At 48.5% G+C, this 22,580-nt stretch overlaps 1 protein-coding gene across 5 annotated transcripts in view; it reads left to right on the top strand.

Annotated features, from left to right (window-relative positions):
- Nucleotides 1–13,080: 13,080 nt before the first annotated feature.
- Nucleotides 13,081–22,580, top strand: part of PAX6 (paired box 6) — a 45,271-nt gene continuing 35,771 nt past the window's right edge. Inside the window, exons 1-2 of one of the 5 annotated variants that reach the window (XM_083350148.1) lie at nucleotides 13,081–13,096; nucleotides 15,924–16,028. The gene's annotated coding sequence lies outside the window, so the exon portion shown is untranslated. Of the gene's footprint in view, nucleotides 13,097–15,271; nucleotides 16,029–22,580 lie in introns of those variants that run through there. The other 4 variants (XM_083350152.1, XM_083350150.1, XM_083350149.1 and 1 more) reach the window with 4 other exon arrangements.

Below are 22,580 nucleotides of genomic sequence, written 5' to 3'. Positions count from 1 at the left end.
GGGCACGAAGGACCAAAACCAAAACCTGCTTCCGGATACATCCGTGCCGATTTTCTCTCACACCAGGTTAGCCGATACCTTCGCCTCCATTTGACTCCAGAACATCCTCAAACCCTCTGTGCCCCTCTTGACTAGAGCTCTCGGATCACGTCGGGGCGGGGTGTGTGTGTGTGTGTGTGTGTGAGGAGGGGATCTGGGAGTCAGGAGGTCTGGCGTGTTTTTGAGTCGAAGGCTCGTCCGGCCTCCGTCCGGGCGCCCCTGCACCTGTGGTGGGCATGTGCAAACAAGGTCAGGCCGCCGTCGCGGCAGCAAGCAGCAGCCGCGTTGCCCGAAGCCAGCAGCGGCAAACAGCCGCTTAGCGAAAGGTAAACGCCTCTCAGCTTGATCTGGAGACGCAGCGCCTCGCCTGGGCTTAATCAAGTCGGACAGCTATGCCCCCGTCGGCCCGGCCAAGCGCTGGCGCTCCGGGGCCAGGCCGAGAGCGAAGGGCCGGGATGATCCGTCCAAACAGAAACCTCGAGCCCCCCCCGGCCCGGGTGCAGGGTTTGCATTGGGGAGGGGGGGGGAAAGGAACGGGAGGGGTTCCTCCCTTCCTTTCCCTCCCCTCCGAGATTAAGCACAACGCGCGCTTTCTTCTTCTTCTTCTTCTTCTTCTTCTTCTTTTTCCACCGCCCCTCTCGCTTTGCAAGGAGTCTGATCTCTTGCCCAAACCTGCTCTGGAAATCTACAAGCGAGGCAACGTGTGTAGAGCTGCAGAAGGAAGCGGAGGAGACCCTTTGAAGTGAAGAAAGGCTGGGGGGGGGACGAGAGACAAAACAGATCGAGAAATCCTGGGGTGCGGTTCAGCGGGCCTGCCCATTGAACGCAGAAGTTAGACCGCATAAGGCTCGCACTGCATCCATACTCTCACCGGTCCCGGGTTTTCTCCGGTCGGGAGGAAGTCAGGCAGGTGAGCAGAGGAGAGCAGCCCAAGTTTAGATGCGAAACCAATGAAACCCAAGACTTAAATGCTCCACGTGGACCTGTCCACCTCTTGGAAGCCAAAAGGGTCTTCTCTGCCAATTGCTCGGGTGTGTCGAGTGATTGGCGTTCCAATTTTAGCACGATTAAACGTCACTGAATAAATTTTAAAGAAAACAAAATTTCTTCCTAAGGATTGACCTGTTACAGAGTTACACGTTATCATCAGTTAAGAAACCTTAACGGGGATCCTTACGAACACTCGGGCTGGGGTTCGAATTAATGTATAAAAGATGATCCGGAGTTCAAATCCGGAAACTCGAACCGGCGAAACCGATTTATCCGAATTATAAACACTCCTAGGTTAGTTACAGGGCTTGACAATGCAAAACCAATTCCCGTTGGATTTCAGTAAAACCACCTCACGAGCTGAACATTTTTCTCCTTTTCCGAATAGATTAGTGGAAGGGAGAAAAGATGGAGGGGGGGAGGGAAGAGACAAACTCTGATAGTTTCTTCCCCCCCCCCCATCTAAGACAGAAAGCTTAATTCCGCAATAAAAATTAAGCCGTAAGAAAAATTGCGGGGGCGGGGGAGGCTTAATATGGTAGTGTAGTGTTGGTTCATTAAACAGTGTGTTGCTCTTGTCGCCTTGGTCATTTTCTCCCCAAGATCTCAAGATACACACACACACACACACACATTTGTGGGTGTGGGTGTGTTGGAAGAAGCCCACAACCCTAAGTCACGTGGCCGCCGTCGTGCTTCCTCTGGTCCTTCTCCGTCTTTTGAGTTTTGCTGTCAAGCTAATATATTGTGACGGCTCTTCTCTCTTGTGACAAAGCCTCGCAGCTGCCTCTGAATCAATAGATGTCAAAGAAATATGAAAACAATCATGACAGAGAACTTAAATCCTGGCGAGAGTCTGCATAATAAAAATAATGTTTAAAATGTGCTTCTGTTCTCAGGGCAGCGGATTACTTCCCCCCCCTCCTCCTCCTCCAAGTTTAGTCCATGTACTTTCCTCCTCGCCCCCCCCTCCCCGCCCCAACCCCAATATGGACACAAACACACACTCCCAGCAGATACATCTACATCTGTTGATTTGTAATGTAATTTGTAATTACTGCCCTTCATGTGGTCCAATGCCTTGAACCATCTTTAATTAAAACCATAATTAAGGGAAGATCTAAAGAAAGACAATTACCAGATGGTCCGCTCTCTTTTTCTTTCTTTCTTTTTTTTTTTAGGCTGTTCAAGGATGTATAGTGGGTCCATCTTTAATTTGGACACGTTGCCCCAGACCTAGTTTGCAAATGTGACAGGGAAAAAGAATATGTAGGTGCTTACGCTCCTCTGGAAGGTGGGGGGGGGCGTCGGAGGAGGGGATATTATGAGGCTGGTGAAGGAAGCATCCAGGATTGAGGTCTGCTCGCTAGTCTAATCTTCCTAACGCTTAGATTTTCTCCATAACTAGCTTAAATGATCTCTCTAATGGTGGAAGAAAGTAAACAGCCAGAGAAGGACCACGACTTTTTCATTTCTTAAACTCCCCCTCTTTTTCTAAGTAATGTGGGTGCAGAGTTCACGACCTCTTGAACTTTGTGCTCATGTAAACGTCCGCCCAAAGCAGCACACAGTGAAAACAAAGCAGGTGGGACCCCGGAAAGCAAAATTTCTTTCTTTCTTTCTTTCTTTCTTTCTTTCTTTCTCTTTCTTTCTTTCTTTCTTTCTTTCTTTCTTTCTCTTTCTTTCTTTCTCTCCTTCCTTCTTTCTCATCTGATTTGTTTATACTGTATACACTTTCTTTGTTTTCTTTCTTTTTTTTCTCTTTGTCTCTTTCTTTGTCCCTTCCTTCCTTCCTTCCTTCTCATCTGATTCGTTCATACTGCGTACACTTTCTTCTGCCTTAAAACTATATATCTCCGTTTCCGGAACTGTCATCCTGTGCACAGGTGATAAATACAGAATTAAAGGCTGTGTCCTGGAGCTAGTAAAAAGTATGAATTTCTTGGTTCTATCCACATTTATTGCACAAACGATTCGGAAAACCTATGAAGAACAATACGGAGTGGTTATTTTGCTCGCCTTCCGGGCATTTATCATCGCTTTTAAGATTCTGGCAGCCGCTTTGGACTGTAGAAGGGTCTTGAATATCAGACAATAATAACTCTTCTCCCCAGTTTTTCGAGTAAGTTATTCGACGGCTAATTGCCGACCTTGTTCTTGTGTTTTGTTTTGTCTTTCCCTTTCCCTTTTGAAAAATAGGACACCTTTCTTCGAAGGAGGTTCTTCTTTAAGCGAGATCAAAGCGAAGCTGGTTTTGAAACGATTTCTCTCCGCGTAAGAGAGCTTCGCTTTAGAGAGAGGCAGGCAAGAAGATGCCGGGAGGAGGTTAAACATTTGTGCGCCCCCATCCCCACATCTCAGAAACTGCTCTTTTGCTCGTTGTTCATTTCCACCCACGTTTCGAAGTTTCAGAGGATGCCATTTACTGGGAAAGAAAAACCCGACAAAGCATGCCTCTTCTCTTCTCCCACCCCGCCGCCCCGTATGAATAATGCAATGACTTTACACAACTGGATATTAGCGAAAAAATTTATAGGGAAAGCTAGACAGAAAAAGAGGAGCTAGAACAATGCCCCGATATAAATTAAATTTGGGCTGTGTTGCTGAATTTTTTATTATTTGAACGTCGGTATTCAAAGCAACGCAGAAACGAATTGTAATAATTTTGATTATCTTCAAGATAATTTTCTGCAAGGACGCAAATTGTCAAAGACATTTACTGGAAGGGGGGGCGGTATATTCTTGCTACTCCGTAAGTCCATTTTCCAGACGGTTTGTCCTTCTTGCTGCATGATTTAGTTTGGGGTTTTTTTTTCATACATGGATTCGTTTACATTTACTTCAACGAAAGCGTTCAGCCAGGCTTTTTTAAAAAAAAAAAACACAAACAAACCACAGATTGAAAAAAAAGTGTCAAACTCACCAATGGCCCTTGGGTTGACACCTTGGGGAACTACACTCCCCCTCCCCCCAAAAAATGTTGTGTTTTTGCGCGGCTTCCCTAATAAAATTGAAAGAAGGATTCGTGTTTTTTTACTTTTCTAAATTTCTAATTGTTAATTGTGATTTTCTTCAGAAGCATCCAGCCAAAATTTAGCAGTAGTCATCCCCCTTAGCTTAGGAGATACTGAAAGGGCTCAGTAGCACCCAGGGTGCTTAGATTGGGCTGGATTAAAACAAAATAAGCTCCCTTGGCCTTCCAAAGCGTTTCAGATGTTTCTGTTTATTGATTTTTCTTTTCTTTTTTTTCCATTAGGGAAAAATTGAAAGAAGAACCAATGAAGAAAAGTGAGAGAGCATTTAAAAAAAAAGATTTACCCTATAAAACTGCTTCCCATCCTTCCCATCCACCCTGCTTTGCACATTTTGAAACTTCTTGAGCCTGGATTCTTAACCCAAGAATCTTTTCCGAGGACAGTCGCTGCCACAGCGGTCCAGCACTCAGCATCTCTGCTCAAGGCGCTTCGCTCAGTGGCGTTTGGCTATTTGCGTTGTTCCCCGTTCACATTGAGGGGGCTCGTGCTTTCTGTCTGAAGAGCCTATAAAACTTCCGAATCAGCCGTTTCTCTGTCGCATTCAGCATTCTTTGCTTTTCTATGACAGATGTAATGATTTAAGATTAAAGATTGTGAACGCAAGGTATCTCAGCAGATTCTTTTCCTGCGCTGAGTTTCTCTCTCGATCAGAAAGGCAGCTCCTGACATGTTAAATGCATCCTCCTACATAAAACTCTTGCTTCCATTACCAAAAGGCTCAAATTTACCATCTAAATATATTATGTTTGTGAAATGTCTCCCTTTGTTGGAGCTTTTAACACCTTCTTATAACGAATCATTTATTCTTTTCTCTTTAATTTTGATAGACAATTAGCCATCAGATATACACCAGTTGACTGTAGCCGAGCATTAAACTCCCCTTTATTTAACGCTAATTTAGCATAGCTGCTTTGTTTAACTTTGCCTTATAAGAACCAGGTTTTGTAGCAAAACAAAAACAAAACCAAAAAACCCACCAAATAGGTATAATTTTATGGGGGGTTCCATTTCTTTTGGCCTTCTCCACAGCAAGCTCTTTCCTCTTTGTAAATCGTTCTGCTGGGCAAGCACACCATTTCCTAGTGCCTGGCACCTGGAGTCTGGGGGGAAAAAATTAGCATTGATATAGATTTAGTTGCAATGTAATCTCTTAAATCTGTCCAAGATTCGGGGAGATAATTACACTTTCACTGAATTGCCAGGGGTCAACGTCTCTGTGGACCTGAGGAGTTGATTTACTAACAATAGTGTTACATAAAAAATGGTGTTTGAGATTATAATGCTAATAGAGGCAGTCACTGGGGAAAGCAGACAAGCTAAACTAATTTGATGGAACTTCTGTTTTGTCCCTTTCCCCCTCATATTTCCCTCCGGTTCCTTATTCATTATCCTAATTCAAATCACTTTCAACATTTAAATTTTACAAATGAGATATACAGCTTTTTTATTTTCCCTATAAACTGAAGTTTGACTAAATTAGGAAACAAGGCAATTATTTTGAAAATGAAAAGGAGAGGAGAATATAGTGTACATCATTCTGAGATGTGAGTCACATCTTGACAGAAATGTGAGGGACCATGGGCTGGAACTGACTTGTTTATGATGATTTTCAAATGCAAATTCTGTTCTTTCCTGCTGAGCATTGAAAATCCACAAACTTTTTGCTAGAATGCAGTGTGATTACTGTCCAGTACATGCTCTCAAATAAACTGTGTTGTGATTTACACTTTTAGTCTTGATTATAAGATGGAAATATCCAGAAAACCAGTGAGTCAAATCACAGACAGGACTTCTACTTTAAATTATTAATAGTTCTAATAGAGCTGCTAATGCCATATGCTAAGATTTTGATTATTGTTCTCCTGGCTTTCTCTTCTCTCCCTACCACCCCCTCACCCCATTTTTATCACCAAGAGAACTCAAATGACTCAATCTCTGTGATTGGGCCACCAGATATATAACACTAAAGGCAGACCCTAAACCCAACTCTTCTGAAAAGAGCCCAGATAAAAAGACAACATCTGTTTGAAATAGCCCCCATATGTTTTTCATCACCCTGGTGCCTTCCAGACCTACACATCTCAAAATTCCAAACAATACACCCCCCAAAAATGCTGGTCGGGCACTTGGGGAACTGTAACCCACATATGTTGGAGATCACCAGATTAGGAGGACTTAAGGTGTAGCATCGGGCATACAGTGGTGAGTGCTAGTGGATGGCCAAATTGTTACACTATACTGGCCCAGTTTAAAGGCATGCCTTCCTCAGCTGTTTCCTGGAAAACAGCCCCATTGGTATCAGTGGGCTTTATTCTAAAACAGAGCTGCAGTTCAAGCTAGGATTTTGCCACATGCTCACCAGTCTAAGGTCTGCCTGCAACATGTCTTCTCCTTCTATGATTCCTGACTATTACTATTATTGCAGCACTTGTGAAGAAGTGTGTGTATGTGTTGTGCAAACTGAAGTCACAAAAATGTGAAGAATTATTCAACAAAGACTCAAAGCTCACAAGGAAGCCAGAGTCCAATAATCCAAACTACAGGAAAATCTGGGAGGTTGGCAAAGTAAGCTTTTGTATGCTTATCCAGAAGTAATTCCAACAGGCAGTGTGTCCAAGCTAGCTGATGGGCTGTGCTGCATCCCCCACACAATATTTTGCATTCTTCCTGCTCAGAAGTAGGTCAATGGAATTTACTTTCAAATTTGAATTAACTATAGGCCTGCTTCGGTCCCTGAAAAATGCAAAAGAATTCTGGTTGTTAAGAATTTCCGCTTAGCTGGATTGTGGACTGGCTTTACAGGAACTGTACCTTTCCAGCATTAAGTAGATCATGGCTCAGGGACCAAAGATAGTGGACCACAGGCTCCTTAAACGCCTTTTTTTCCTCTGGGGGAGCAGACTGAGTAAGTCTTTTTGCAGTTGAATGGCTCCAGGATAAGGCCTGTGATGAATGCGGCTTTTCATTCCCAAGAGCTGCCTGATGTCCCCTTTTTCACCCAAACTAGTTTGCAAGGTAGAAGTTTGAGCATAGTCAAATCAGAGGAGATACCACCAGCTGATCTCCTGCCTGTTTCAAGCAGAAGGTCGGAAAATGCATGAGGGATGTGTAGGGGAACTTCTCAAACAAGTGACTAAAGCCCTTTGCCACCTTTTCTATATGCACACCTGAGGCTGGTTGCAAGAGGAGATGGCTAGTTAGGCTACTTTTTCCGGGCACATGGGACCCCGGGCAGGACGGAGCCCGAAGCAGCTCCTCTTAGGGACAAGGGAACCCCCTTGGTGGAGCAGTGGGCTAATGCCTCCTTAAGTAACACCAGCTGCCTGCAATTAGTGCAGGTTCGCATCCCACCAGGCTCAAGGTTGACTCAGCCTTCCATCCTTCCGAGGTAGATAAAATGAGGACCCAGATTGTTGGGGGCAATAAGCTGACTTTGTAATAATGCCACTGTGGTGTGTGTGAAAGCCCTAATAAGCAGGCATATACATAGAATGAAGGCTACTGCTAAGCTTGTAAGCCGCCCTGAGTCTTCGGAGAAGGGCGGGATATAAACGGAATTAAAATAAATAAAAAAATAATAATACCTCACCCACCCACCCCGAAGACTGGGAATTAGAGTAAAGGACGGCAGAGAAAAGGACGGCAGGATTCCCTCGGCTTTCAGTGAGGCACAGCTGAAGGAGGCTCGGAGGAGAAAACGCTGACAGGCGAAAGGAAAATAACTGAGGCAGAGTTCGCCTGGCGCTGCAAACCAGGTTGCTTTCTCGTCCCTAAAACAAACAAACGGCAGGATCAGCCGCCCTGGAGGCTCTTTGGGAGGCGGCTAGGAGAAAACCTCGCTGACCGCCGCGAGGGGCTTCCAAGTTCGGCAGGGCGTGGCCTGCGGGGCGGCGCCTCCGCCTTTGGGACCTTCCAGTTTGGCTGAAAGCGGGGCGCTCGCGGAAGAAATCGGGGCGGGCTGGGGGGGGGGGCGGAGATGGGCCTTTTACCCCCACGTGCGCGGGCTAAGGCAGAGGCATCTCCTTGCGTGCTCGTAGGGGAGCCAGGGCTTGCTCTCTTCTTGTCCCCGGCCCTCCCTACGTTATTATTGTTGTTGTCGTTGTTAAAATCATCAAGAATATCATCCATAAAAAAATCAGTCTTTCTTGGCCAAGGTCAAATGGCGCCTTTAGCTCGAACTCCTCCCAAAGCCTCGTGGCGGTCCGCGCCAGGCTTTGAGGCCTGCGGCGGACTTCCGCCTTTTTCTAGCACAGGCAAGAGAGCGAGCCTTTCTGGGTGGCTGTCAAACGCCTCCCCGGGCGGCCTCCCTCCAGCTCGTCTGCTGTTTATTATTGTCCTCTTAAGTGGCGGCGCCGTTGCCATCCGAGCGCCTTCCTGCAGGTCCTCTGCGCCTCTCTGGGCGCCCTTTCAATGCACTCTCGGAGACTCGCTGCCCGGGAAAGCAAGGAGCCACGACGCCATGTTGGCGCCTCCCGGGGTTTCGACAGTTATAGGCTCTCTCTCTCTCTCTCTCTCGCTCTCTCTCTCTCAGAGAGAGAGAGCAATCTATATGTTAATTGACAAACTTGAAGATTTAAGAAGGTTGTGACAAGTTATCATTTGTCCTGTCAGCGGCTGGCCTCCTTGTTTTTAGTTCTTTTAAACGTGCCCGCTCGGTATCGGGCTGTCAGCTAACAGCTTGCCAGCCCCGCTTTACCTCCCTTTATCTTATGGCACGGAAATGACAAACGCGCTGCTTTATCCATACAATTTATTTCATTATTGTTGCCAGCACGAAGCATTACAATCAATCATAAGGAAGCCCAGTTGGCAGATGTCAATCTCGGTCTGGTTTGCACGTCTCGGTCTATATTTAATCCAATTACAAGGGTCAAGGAGTAAGCGCAAATCCCCTTGTTATAACTCACATCTTATTCAAGATTTAAAGTTTTTTTCTCCTTAAAGTCAACTGGGTCACATGGTCGCTTTGGGAAAGCTCCGATACTTTCGGAGAAAACAGACTCCTGCACCTCCTCCCTTTATTATTATTATTATTATTATTATTATTTTAATTTACTTTATTTCCCTCCTGCCTGATTGCAAATGATGCGGCAAGAGGTTCTAATTGTTAGACTCACTGAGGGTCGGGACATTTTTCTCCTACTCTTTTTAAAGGTGTATGTGGTGTGTGTGTGAGAGAGAGAGAGAGCGAGCGTGTGTGTGCAAATGAAGTATCTTGTTATTTTGCTAAAGGAGTGGAGAAGCATTAATAATAGGGAGATCTTTCCGCTCGCTGCCCTTTCAAATGCAATTGTAGATCGAACTCAGTCTTGTCACGTCGAGGAAAAGTGAATTTCTAACATCCAGGACGTGCCTGTCGACTTTCAGCGAATTGCATCCAATCACCCCCAGGGAATTCAGCTAATGTCTCAGTCCGGGGAGGGAAAAAAAGGTGGGGGCACAAATGCTCAGGGACGTGGGGCAGAAAAACAAATCAAGCAACATTTGCCAGCATCATGTTTATTAAGAAATTGTGGGAGGGGTTTGGGGGAGGGGGTGTTGGAAGGAGAGAATGCCAGATAAGCCTGAATCCCTTCAGAGCCAAATTAAGACTCCTGAAGGAGGCAGGAGCAAAGCTCAGAGTGGGGAACCTGACTTTTCTTCTTCTCTTAGCTTGATTCCCCCTTCCCCCAAAATAAACCTTAAACTAGGGATGTAGCCCTGTGCATTTGCTGATCCTTAAAACTTCATAGAAATTATTCTATTTTTCCTTTTTAAAAAAGACATCTCTCTATCCTGTTTTCCATTCTTCCTTCTTTCCATCTTTCCTGAATAGCTGACAAACCAGAAGGTGGGGATACCTGAGCTTCAAATGGCTTTTTGCAGAATGGCTTTCCTACCTACACTCTTTTTTGGACTACATCTTCTTGACCACCAGGATCTCATTGTCTGCTCATATCAAGGTTGCCCTGAATAGTCTTCTTCCTTGCACCATTTTATTCAATAACCAGCAGCACATACCCCCAATAACAACCAAAAAGACACAATTAGAAATTTTTCATTTCCAAATTATTTGTTTTTATTTTCAAAGGGAGCCAGATATGTTCCTCCAGAAATCCCAATCAATTTAACAGGAGGCTTTACTCTAACAAGGGTTCTTAGGCCCCAAAACTCTAAACTCACAGCCTTTACATTTCATCGGGATGCAAAACACCTATGATCAGGTCTCTCAAGCTTCAGAAAGTAAGAAATTTTTCTCACCATGTGCTTAAGGACAGGAATGAGAGCTATGCTGAGATTTGTCAGTATTATAAAATTATACTAGGAAGTAGTAACATTGGGAAGGGGGTGGTGGTATTGACTAACAACATGCAAAGGGAATAGAACTAGTATATCTTGCAGTTTTATAAATGGAGGGTTGGATTGAGACTATTAATACTGCTACCCTGACCAATTACAGCTGATTTTGTCATTGATTTTAATCCAAGTTGGATTATATATTAACCCCATATGTTTTATGTCTTGGAAAACAGCAATTTCTTCCTCTCGCTACTAATTATACTTTAAGTCTTGTAACCTCATCCTAAAAAGTAATCTTCAAGGTAAATACCGCTAGGGAAGGTACTTATGCAATTAAGTATACAAATCAGATATGGACTTCTAGATGACAAAATATAAAGGTGAGGTGACAGTTGGGAGTTATTTATGCTCTGAAATTAGTCTTACTCCTATGGGGGGGGGAAACTAGTTTAAAAAAAAACATACCTCGGACAAAGCCATCAGAGTCCTTTTACTGGAACACCATCACCTTCTACAGTATTCAAGCCTTGTGTCTTCCTCAGATTTTCTTCCTCTTTCTGACTCGCTTTCCCCCTTTAAACTGTTTCGTGCGGCCAGTCTTTCTCGGACCTTATTTTGCCGTCTGTTCGATGCCAGTAAACAAATTGTTCTGATGGGCTTATTATTATTGCTCAAGTTCTGCTTGGATAGAGAATTAAACCTCATTATTACAGCTTGTGTGTGCGCGCGTGTGTGCGCGCTGAGAATTGCTCTATCTAAGTGAACGCACGGGGGGGGGAAGTGTTGCAGAAAGAAAGAGGAGAAGGGGGGGGGAAACTATCGCAGTGTAAATCAAATATGTAGAGTGCTTATAAATTTGTAACACATTACTGTTCCTCCTTGCTCGCGTAGCCGTTCAAAGAGGCTTCACAGCTTTCAAGTCTTCTGTCCATCAGAAATCCGGAGCAGCAAAAACGCCTCCATTGAAAGCAGCGCTTGCTTTTCTCTCCCCGCGCCCCCCCCCCGCCCCTCCCTTTCCGGGCTCAGTGCCCTCATTAGCGCTTTATCTACCTAGACGGCCTGTTAATTTCCCCGCTAATGTCACCCTGGAAAGGGGAAGCTTTCATGGCGCCAGCATTGGAGAGCTATAAACGGTGTGCAATAAAGTCAGTTGAAAAGAGGGGAAAGAAGAAGAACCAACCTGCAAACGGGTGGGGGTGGGTGGGTGAGCGGGGGTGTTGAAAGGGTGAAAAAAAGCGAGAACGGGAGACCGCAGGCCTCTTCTTGCCAAGCTCACAAGTTCTGTTTAAGGTGATTTCCTCCGTTACCGACTGAGGAAAGTTTGGAGAGTCCTTCCACCTCACACCTAAAGGCCCGGCTAGGAAATGAGTGGAGAGCATTTCAGATCTAACCCCGCGCCTGTCTTGGTTGGCTTTAGTCGAGGGGAGGCCGCGGAGGTTTTGCAACGGGAGCCTTAAGGGGATTTGGGAGTGCGAGCGCTTTACGCGCGAGGAGGGAAAGGAGTTTTCAGTTCCTATCGCCTGTCACTCCGCGCTAGGGAGACACCGGGTGAAAATCGCCTGAAAATGTGTCGTGGATTTGGGGGGGGGAAGGGGGGGCTGGCGGGAGGGAGAGAAAAGCAACGGGTAATTAAATTGCTATCCGATCCAATGGAGGTGACTGAAGAATCCGAAATATCAGGAGGGCGGCCCTCTTTTAGCGCCCGCCGCCCCTCCCCTCCCCTCCCCTTTCAGGGACACGTCGAACAAGATCGGGCCTCTCGTTTCCTTTGCCGTTAAATCCAGATCGGATCGGGATCAGGCATCCGTTCCCACACCTAGGTCCGGTCCGATCCGGCCCGGCCCGGCGTTTCTCGGGTTGGCGTTTAATTCTAAGCCAGCCCGGTGCGAGCCCTGAAGCGGTCCCCGAAGCGAGCGGCACTCAGGCGTTGGCCGGGGAAACTGTTTGCTCGCTGCCGAGGCCCGGCCCAAGCAGCCTTGGCTTCACGCCTGGTCGGTTTCTGAAGAGCCGCGCCGCTTGGCGCGAAGGCAAGGCAGCACCTGGCCCCGCTTTCCGGAGCCATCTCCTTTATTGACAGCCAGATAAGCAGGCGGGAGCGTGGCGTTTCCAGCGCTTCCTTGGAGAACCCTGCTGGGTTGCAGGGAGCCCGAGCCTTAATGGCAGCAACTCCAAACAACCGGGCAAACAGGCGGCCTGATAAGTGGTGGATCAGCGCGCCCGCCCCTCTGGAGGGAGGAAGCCTTTCGGGGGGTCGCGCAAGCCTCTTCGTCCCCTTGCAAAGCGCTGGTGGCCTAGAAAGCGGCGTAGACAAACAGGCAAGAGGAAGGCTGGGCATCGGTCGAGAAACCAGAGAAGACCAGGCAGGCATTGTCTTCCTCCCAGGGGCCTTCAGTAGTTTTGCTGAGAGGGACAACCGGAGCCCTTTGATACTCCTTATTTCCCCTCTCTTGGGCCTTTCTTTTCCCCAGGCTTCTCTCTAGCCACTGATGTCCAGGGCCGAGTAAATGTGTTCGTGGGAGGGAACCCACTCAGCGAACTAATATTTGGAGTAGAATGAAAAGGATCATTCCGTCTCATCCTGTACTGAAAGGTTACTTACTTCACCTGGAGCCCCGTCTGTGGCAGGACCTCCGCCACCCCCCCCCCACCCCCCCCCCCTCATCCAGCACGGTCCCCTTCAGAAATTCTTTTCATTCCATGGAAGACTAGCCTTCAGTGACCTTAAGGTTGGATCCTAAGCAGGTGCTGGAAAGGTAAGTTCCAAAGTTTGACAGAGTTAGACTTCCTCTTAGCTAGAGGCCCTCTAGCTAGAAGCTAGAGATGGACTGAGTTACCTTTCAGCATTTTATCTCCGTGTGCTCACACCCTCAGTCCCAAACATACTCAAAGCTCAAGATCCAAGGTAGATCTCCAAGACATCCTCAACCTGAGGGTTTCAGGATTTGGGGACCTGTGAATGTTGATGCAGTCAAGCTGTCATCAAAGTCTCTACAAGGCATGGTGTTCCAAGGGTTCCTCAGCTGAATATTGTCCAAAGCTAAGATCCTAAAGAGAGTGTGTTTGGGGGAAATAAGGCAACAATAGACTGGACTCCCATTCTTGGCAGTTTGGAGTCTCTCCACAATAGAGAGGCCCGTGGGAAAGCAATCCACCTAGGTCTGAGGTCTTTGGTAGATCAGGGATAGTTTTCCTGTTGTTCTGAAAATGTGTTTGGACAAATGAGGGAACCTCCCAAGAAAGCACTAGACAAAACAAACAGAGTTATGCTCACCACATTCTTTGAAGAACAACTCAGAGAGCATCTTAATTTAATAGGTTTATTTATGTTACTTAATATGATATAAAAAAACTGAAAATGACTAAAGAGAATACAGCCCTCAAAATCAATTGCCCATCTGGGGCCTCTTTCTGAGTAGTGAAGCATTAGCTTGTACTGCAAGTGTGTCAAGGGGAAGAGTCAAGAAAGGAAGTAGGATATGGGGGAACGGGGAGGGGATGGGGGAGAGGAACAAGAGGAGAATATTATTTAAAGAAAACAACCTACTCTTCTGAGAGTCTTTTTTTTTTCTTCCAGCGCTTTTCAGGAACCCATTGCCAGACGTTTTCCCCAGAAATCTTTCTGAAATACTGATGGACACATCTGAAACTTTCCTGACCAAAGAACTCAATATTGTCAATGTATGAAAAATGGAAACCCACACTAAAATGGAAACAGAGTTTCCCAATAAATAATAGCTGGCGATTCTCATTGATGTTAAGTGGACAACGTACAGGAGACTTTAACTCTGAATAGTACCTTAATAGGAAAAGGATTATCATTGCCTCCCAGAAAATAAAAATCCCTCATGGTTCAAAAAGTAAAGGAACAAGCATGTTTTAAAGCTCTTGGGATCCAATATAATTTATTTAAAATACATCTTTTTTCCCCCCCCCCTCCAGAAAAAACAATCACTCGCTGCAGAAAACATGCACTTAAAATAGAAATTGGTGGTCTCAGGAAATTATTTTGATGACCTGAACACTACGCTTAACTTCTGGCTTCTCCAAGTGGACTAGCTCACCAATATCACTGGGAGAGAGCAGTAAAGTTCTTGCTATTGAAAAAATAATAATTGATGGGTCATAAAACTTAGTCAAACCATTACAAATAATTCTGTAACTCCAGTTTTCTTCCTTCCACTAATCTTCTCTCCCAGGAAATGTCCCTCAAAAAGACATCAGGAGGACACTGCGGGGGGGGGGAGACATGACCCACCCTAGGGACGATAGAGAAGAAAGGTGTGTTGGGGGTACCCCTTAAACAGGGTGTTCACTTCCTGAAAAGAACTTCACTTCCTCAGCTCCTAACGTTTAAAGAGAACATTGTCAGTCTACTATCTTTTAAATTCTTTGAGACCTGGGGGCTCTGAGAGGGGGGGGGAGCGGGAGTCGAAGAAATATGAGAATTTGTCAAGTTATCTCCATTCGAAATTTCTCTCTCCGCGCGTGTGCCAGCTTTCTGTAGCTGGCCAGTTTTATACGTAACGCACCGTTCCCATGAAAAGCAAAAACGCGGGCAATCGCTGTCAGCCCGACCTTCCCCCTTGCCGCAAGCGAGGTCGCCAACCAAAAGGCCGAGTTAGATTTGGGGCTGGAGCCGTTCCAGAAGCAGAAACCCTGGTAGCCCAGGTGGCTTTTCCTGACGGCGGAGAGGCGCCTGTGAACTTCGTTGCGCCTTAGAGACTCGGGGAGGAAAAGCCACCCGTCCTCCTCCAAACTCCTTTGGGTGCCTCGACGGGGCCGTCGATCTCCAGGCTAGTAACCCGGCCGGGGACTTTTCGATACTCCTTAGCCCAGGGGTCTTCAAACTTGGCCCTTTTATGACTTGTGGACTTCAACTCCCAGAATTCCTCAGCCAGCTTTGCTGGCTGAGGAATTCTGGGAGTTGAAGTCCACAAGTCATAAAAGGGCCAAGTTTGAAGACCCCTGCCTTAGCCAAAGCTACTAACTGGCTGGAACACAGCGGGATTTGCTGTGCAGGACAAGAGAAGTAAAGCCAACGAAGAGAGCGCGGAGTAAAAAAAAAAAAACCTGGGGGCGGAGGCGGGGAGGGCAAAGGGGGGAGCTCGGGAAAAAAAGGGGAGCCAAAGCAAAGGGAGATTCGGGAGACTTTGGAAGAGAAGGGGGACACTCCTCCACCCCCACCCCCTCCGCCCCAATCTCTGACAAGCTATCCGCGGCGAAGCGGTGCAAAGAGCCTCCCGTGCGGCCGGATCCAGCGCCACGGGTGGAGGGAGAGGCTTGGAGACGAGGGCCCGGTCTCCTTCCACGTGCGCCTCGCCTCAGCCTCCAAGTTTCAGCAATGGCCGCGGGAAGGTTGAGCGAGCCCGGCGCCGGGAGCTCCTGCCTTTCTCCAACGTGGCTTATTAGCCTTAGCCGCTCTGACTGCTCTCCGCCGTGACGTCACGGGGGCAGCCCAGCCAATGAGGGAAGCGCTAGGCGCCGATATTAAGGGAAAGTTAGTGCAAAGCTAAGCGCCCTGGCTTTTTTTTTTCTTTCCTTTCCTTATTATTGTCATTGACGTTTAAACCGGTGTGGCAGATTCTTCTGTAGAAATTGGCGATCCGACTTGCCAGTTGCCGACTCGCAAGAGGCGGAATTGGGAATCCGCGGACCATGCGCCTCCGCCGGCCCTCCCGCTAACAGGTAAGCATTTGTTGCGTTTGATGGCCGCCGTTTTCCAGAATTTGCAGAGTGCCTTTCTATAAAGCGGCAGCCCCCGCCGGTTGGTTTGTTGTTGTTGTTTTTTTTCCCGAATTTTCCGAGCGCCCTTGGACGTTTGCTTTCCTTGCTCGTCGGCGAGCTTTCTCCCTCTCGCGCACACGTACTCACGTGCGCGAGTGTTTGCGTGCAGATTTACTTCGCTCTCTCCTCTTCCGCCCGATCGCTGACCCTAAAAGCTCTGTTAAATATCCTTATGGCGGAAAAGGGGTTTTTGCCGTTGCTACCACCCGTTGACGTCGGCTGAGCTGGGCATCGCCGGCTAGCCAACGTCTGGAGCAGGAGAGCTGCATGCGTGCCAACGGCTAGTGAAGCAGAGTGTCAATTTTTTTTGTCGTGAAGCACCATATCGTTGAGTGGACGAAGTGTAGCCCAACCCGTGCAATTAGTGGGAAGGGGATAGGAAGAGCCAGGGAAATGGCCTGGACTTTCCTTTGCAGTGAGGACCCCAGGCCAAAAGGAGGTAGGGAGAGCAGGACTCCGTTCCACCCCAAAGCACCACCGACGGGTATTGGGGGGGGGGTATCCCTTGACCGCGGGGAAAAGTAGCGTTGCTTTCTTTGTAAAGATGGAAATGGAGGGTTCGAGTCTTGAGCGAGCCCTCGCGCCTTGGGTGCTCTGAAGTTGAGGCAGGCACGAAAGAATGCAGCGCTCATTGTTGGCGAGGCATTTTTCTATCCCCAGTCCGAGTGATTTGAGCTTTCCTTGGGAAAAACCTAATAATTAACGATTCTCACTGAGGTAGAAAGAAAAACCGCTTCGGGTTACACAGGGACTCCGGCACACCCTTGCTCGCCTCGGGCTTCGGGCAGTTTAAAGGGCTCCTGCCGTCGAGCCGCTGGGGGAGTTTGCCGCTCATTTCAGGCCACGTTCAAGAGGACCTCCTCGCCCGATGGGGAGCTTTCGCGGTGGGTTGCTTGTCTTGACTCGATCCGAACTGGAGCCTCGTTCTTTCATCCGGCCGTTTGCCTACCTACCTACCTACCCACTCACCCAGCCACCTCCGTTCACGTGTTTGGTCTCACTTGGTGGCTCTTCGGTTTGAGATGGTGGCAAGTTTTCTCTTCGTTCTGGATGGTCCCGTTTGGTGCGGTTGCTGTTCTGGAGCAAGCCAAGCGAATACATTCGGGACCCCGGAGGTTTCAAAAACAAGGTCAAAGTCCTAGGCGCAGCCTCCTGCTGCGTTTCGCCAAGCTTGCTCCTGCTCCCGCTTTCAACTACCAGCCGTATTCAAAAGGAGGAAGGAGGGGAGAGTAAATACCAGGGCGTCAGGTGTGCGCTTTTCAGAGCCCGATCCACAAGTTAATTCAGCCCAAAGCCACACCTCGAAGCCGAATTGCGTTTTGTGGACGTTCGAACCGGCAGGGAGGAACACATAGAGTTGACCCGTAGAACTTTCTCCGGAAGACTTATTCCTTTAGGTCTTATTCTGAAAGACCTTCGATCTTGTATTGCAAATTTTACCGCTCTGCCTCGTTTTCCTGTGATGTCGCCGCACCGCCGACTTAATCATCCCGGCTTGCAGAAAACACAGGTGGTGTGTTATGGTTGGAGAAAAAGGGGGGGGGGGCAGCCTAGCTACCGGCTCTGATTTCACTTTCCAACTGTTGCCATCCGGATAAGCTTTCTCGAAGTTTCTGGTCCGGTGAATAGGCCGCGGAATCCCGAAGAGAAGGGTTAAAGGGCTGGGTATGGAATGACGAGGATCTTCTTCCCAAAAGGTAGCGTGCACCCAGGTAGTGAGAGGACGGGAAAAATGTTCTCAGGTAGGCCAGAGGCGAGCAGGAGGAAGCGTTTGGTTTTTATTTTGCTTTTTCTGTTTTGCTGCTGGCGGCGGCGGCGACGGCAGCAGCTGCAAAAGGGAAGAATAAGAGTGGAAACCAAAGAAATATATGAGGAAAGGGGGAACCGTTTCTTGGGAAACTCTATGCTGAATGACTGCCTTAAGCCCCCTTATCTAAAAGCGGTTTGATTTGTACAGGAGGACTATCTTCTGGTTTGAAGCAGAGTATAGAGAAAGCTGCCCATCCTTGAGAGTAAATCCCAACAGGCTTCAAACCGTTTGTTTAGGATGGCAGCCCAAGGCAGGTGAGCTGTGTTTCGAAATCTAGATGATTGGGTGGAGGTGGGGGAGTTTTCTTAATTAGGGGAAAAAAGGATTAGTGGGATAATGGCTTTTTTTTCCCTCCTCCCCCCCTTCCCCCATTTTTCTTTCATTCACTCTTTTGGATGAAGTCTGCAGCCTTTCAGTTCTTAGAATCTCTTAAGGTGCTTTGGAAGGAAAAAATTTTTTTAAAAGGTGGGTGAAAGTCCACTTTAATCTTCTCCAGTAAATGGACATTCTGGATGGGTAATAAATCAAACACCCAGCCTCGCAGGTCCTCCCCCCTAATTAGAGATGTTTATTGGAGATGGTGTTTATCCAGCTGTCACGACGAGAAAAAGCTGTGACATAATTACCTCTGACCACATAGTCTTTTATATGCATATCTCGTTGACATCCAGCACCATCCGATCGCATTAAAAACGACAAGATCAAAATGTTGATCTTCACAGATGGAAAGTTTCTCCACCTTTACCTTCATTGAAACTAGCTCCGGGAGGAACTCAGCCAGCACAAAAACCACCCCCCCCCACCTATAGGCACCTATTTTCACCTATAGGCACCGGTATGTCGGTGGTGAATGTTTATTTTTTAAGTCAGTGCTTTTCAACCACTGTTCCGCAGCACACTAGTGTGCCGCGAGATGTTGCCTGGTGTGCCGTGGGAAAAATTGAAAAGTAATTATAAAATACTTTCTTTGTGTTTATTTGATTCCTATTCAAGAGAATTACTTTATATATAGTCAATATAGGCACAGAGTTAAATTTTTTTAACATTTTCTAATGGTGGAGTGCCTCGTGATTTTTTTCATGAAACAAGTGTGCCTTTGCCCAAAAAAGGTTGAAAAACACTGTTTTAAGTAGTTTGTGGGTGGAATATAGTCAGAACGCGCCAGCGCTTTCCCGTCTCCCTAGGATGCACACAACCCACTGAAAGCTGTCCGTTTCCAAATCCACGCAGAGGAAGAAGCGGGGCGGGGGAAGCCAGACGGTCTTTGGGACTGGTGAATGTAGGGCTGTCCAGCTGATGCTCTTCTGCGAACAATCCAAGCGATTCCTAGAAAGGTGGTGGAAGAGAAGAAGAAAAAGAAAAGAAAAGAGATAAAAAGAGAGACGAGAGTGCCTTTGCTCCGGCGGAATGTTCCTTTTCTGTGTTTTTTCCCCCTGCAGCGCCCTGCTTTGGAGGAAAGCCTGAGAATCCGTGGTGGCTGAGAGGCTCTGGCGAAGTCTCCCTCCGCCTTTGGAGCCGGCTCTTCTCTTCTGGCAGCGTTTGGGGGGAAAACCATCTGCGTGTTTCTGTTACGCGGGGATGATAAGCTCAGAATTGCTCTGTAATTGAAAATATTTTTTTTTCTGGGGAGGCTGGCTTGACAAATATCAAGGGGGAGAGTCTTTTGATCCTTTCTGCCGCTGTGTTCTCCAGTCGCTAATAAAAGTCGCATTGAGCTCCTTAGTGCCTTGATTAACAGGCAGATTAAGTGCTTCGGGGAGGGGGGGGCCGCTGAAACAGCTTGTTCCAATCAATAGCGTTTAGAAAGGCCGTCGGGATGCGCTTTGCTGATGTGATTTCTCTCGCCTTTCTCTCCGTTTTCACTTTTTGGAAGAGTTTTTCCGCCGCGACTATTTGTAGGCTTTCTTCCCTGCAGTATAAAATATTAAACTTTCTTATGGTAGGAAGAAAAATAAAAAAACACGGCGGATGCTGCCGGCTCTTTTCAGAGTTCCCCAAGGCCGAGTCCTCCCTCCATTCTCCCCCCCCACCACCACTCCCGGCCCTCCATTTTTCTCTAATCCTTGCACACAAAAGTGCCTTCCTGCAAAACGCCTAATGCAAAAAGAGGTTAAATCGATTCCAAAGTTTTTTTTTTTTTGCAGATTGTTGCTAAACTCGCCAAAGCTCCGTTTAACTCGGGTGTCCGGCGCATTAGAGGTTTCAAGGGTTTCTCCCCAATCGAAGTCGGCAGCCGGTGTCCTGAAGGCTGAGGCGTTGTGGAGCGAGCCGTCAGTGTGGGTGTATCTCTTCAGTCTGAGACTGAAGTGGACAAGAGGACTTTAAGCCCTTTTCGGGGTATTTATAAAATAGTGCTTCACAAAGCAAATCTTAATGAAAGGAGACGATCCAAGAGCACTTAATTCAGTGATTCTTTCTGGGCCGCCCCCCCACTCCTTTTAATTTCCCCCCACCCCATAAATAAATTGCACTTCCTGGGACCAAATGACAGCGCTGAAACAATCTGTATCGGTTATTCACACTTCTCTCTTTATTTAGCATTCGGGAGATAAACAAAGATGCTTCAGGGAGCTGCCAAAAAGCTCTGAGCGATTCACATTTTTAGCAGCCCTTCTCTCCTTCCCTGCTCGCTTTGTGCGGGCGAGCTTTCAAAAGGGTAAACAAAAAGACGAAATCTAGTGACTTGATTTCATTGGTCGCCTTCACACGAGAGACGTAGCGCAGCAAAAGGAGAAACGGCCGATCCACCGACCACGGCTGCTTTCCTTGACAAGGCCAGGGATCTCCCTCTCCCCGACCCGCAAATTCCTCACTTGAGCTCCCACACCTGCGCGCTCCAAACTTGCAGCCATTTCTGATCGACCAGCTCGGAATTCACCTGGCACTGACCGCCACATCCAGACGCGGCTGTAAACGACAGCAAGGCGAACCTACCGTTTTCTAATCATTATTATTATTTTTTGCTGAACACGCAGACACCCGCTCGCTCGCTTCGGAGGCGCGCAGCTGGCTTTCTCAGGCGCAAGAAGCCTTGGCCTCGCTCCCCTGCCCCGAATGCTCCCTGTCGGAGCTGAGCCTGGCCCACTGAGCAGCTTACTCTCGGGAAATCGGTGAGCCTCCGAGCCTCTGCCGCCCCAGGCTCCAATCAGCAACGCCTCCCTCCAGGACCCGATTGTTGGTGCCGGCAGTCGGGCGAGATAGGCAAGAGCCAGGCTGCGATCCTAGGCGCGTTTTGGTTTGTTTCCCCAACCTCCCCCCCCCGGGAACAAGCCCATCTGGATGCCGGGCACCGTCTTTCCGCTTCGAGCGCGGGAGCCTCTAGGAAGAAACCCGCCGTCCTTTGAGCGTTGTTCTCGGCGGCAGGCCTACCAGATCTCGGGGGGTTTGGGATCTGCCAGGCTGGCGGATCGGGCACGCAGCCGCCATCCCAAGCGCTTCCCCAATTAAGCCTTTCGCCCTTCTCGATCCAACGGGATCCTTTTGTCTCCCGGGACAGGCTCTTGCGCGCTCCATTCCCGAGACGGACCGGTCGGTAATAATCAATCAATTCCCCTCCCATCGAAGCCCGCCCGCTCCTCGCTCCGTCGGTTCCTATTTGTCCCTGGCTGAAGGGCCGCCTGGGAAGGAGCGCCCGGAGGACGGCTGCCACTTCGACCAGCCTCACGTTGCGGGCCAGCCCGGGCGCCTACCTGCCCAGACGAACTCGGCCGGACTGCGGGAAGCGGCAAGGGGCTCTCGCTTTTTTTTTTTGCACCCTCCCGCATCCCAGCCTGATTTTCTCACTTCCCCCCCTTCTCACACTCCCCCCCCACATTCTCTTTTAATGCCCCCGCCCCTCTCAGGAACCGGAGTAACCCCGACTTAAAATGGCGTCTCCGGTCACGGCCTCCCTCTCCTTTGCCTCCGGTGGCAGGTAGCGTCTCCCACCTTCCCGGAGTTGCTCGCTCTTCCCCCCCCCCCCGCCTTCCCGCGGATGGGGCAGCTCTTCCAGTCCAGGCGGGAACCGCCATCGATCCCACCTGCCACCCCCTCCCCGCCCCCCCCTCGGCCCCCCCCCCCGGCCTCTGCCTTCGGCTCTCAACCCACGCGGCCTCCTTCGGAGGGGAACCGCGGCCTCCCACGAACTCGCTGTCCCCCTTCACTCACGCGCAGCAGGCCCGGGTCCCGGAGCCTCCTCGCCCTCCGATCACTGAAGTGCCCGGGGCTTCGGGGCTTTTAAGCTCGCTCCCGAGGTCGTCGACGCACGTCTATTCCGAAGTAAGAGCCCCGCCGAATTCAGGGAAGCTTCCTTATAGGAGAAAGTGAGTATGTAGGAGAGCAGGGATTTCTCCGTCCCGTCAACCAAGTTCCCTTCTCACGCCCATTCTCTCTTCTTCCCCCCCCCCCCACCACCACCAATCAACTCCTTTCTTGCACCCTCTCGTAAGGCATCCGGGCCCACAGACCTGTAGGCTGATCTGCCTGTCCCTTTTTTCTCGCTCTCTCTCCCTTCTTTTCACATAAATCCTACTTTGCTTTCTCACGCCCATATTCTACACGCCTGATGCTCTTCCTTACCCATTCTCTTTCACACATGCACTTTGTAATACAGGCCCCTCTTCGCTCTTGTTCTTTCCTCTCCTCCTCTCTCCTCCTCCTCCTCC

Source organism: Vipera ursinii (assembly GCF_947247035.1).
Source record: "Vipera ursinii genome assembly, chromosome: 1".
Lineage (NCBI taxonomy): Eukaryota > Metazoa > Chordata > Lepidosauria > Squamata > Viperidae > Vipera > Vipera ursinii.
Note: the sequence above shows the minus strand (reverse complement) of the source record. Positions and strands in the feature narration are given on the sequence as shown.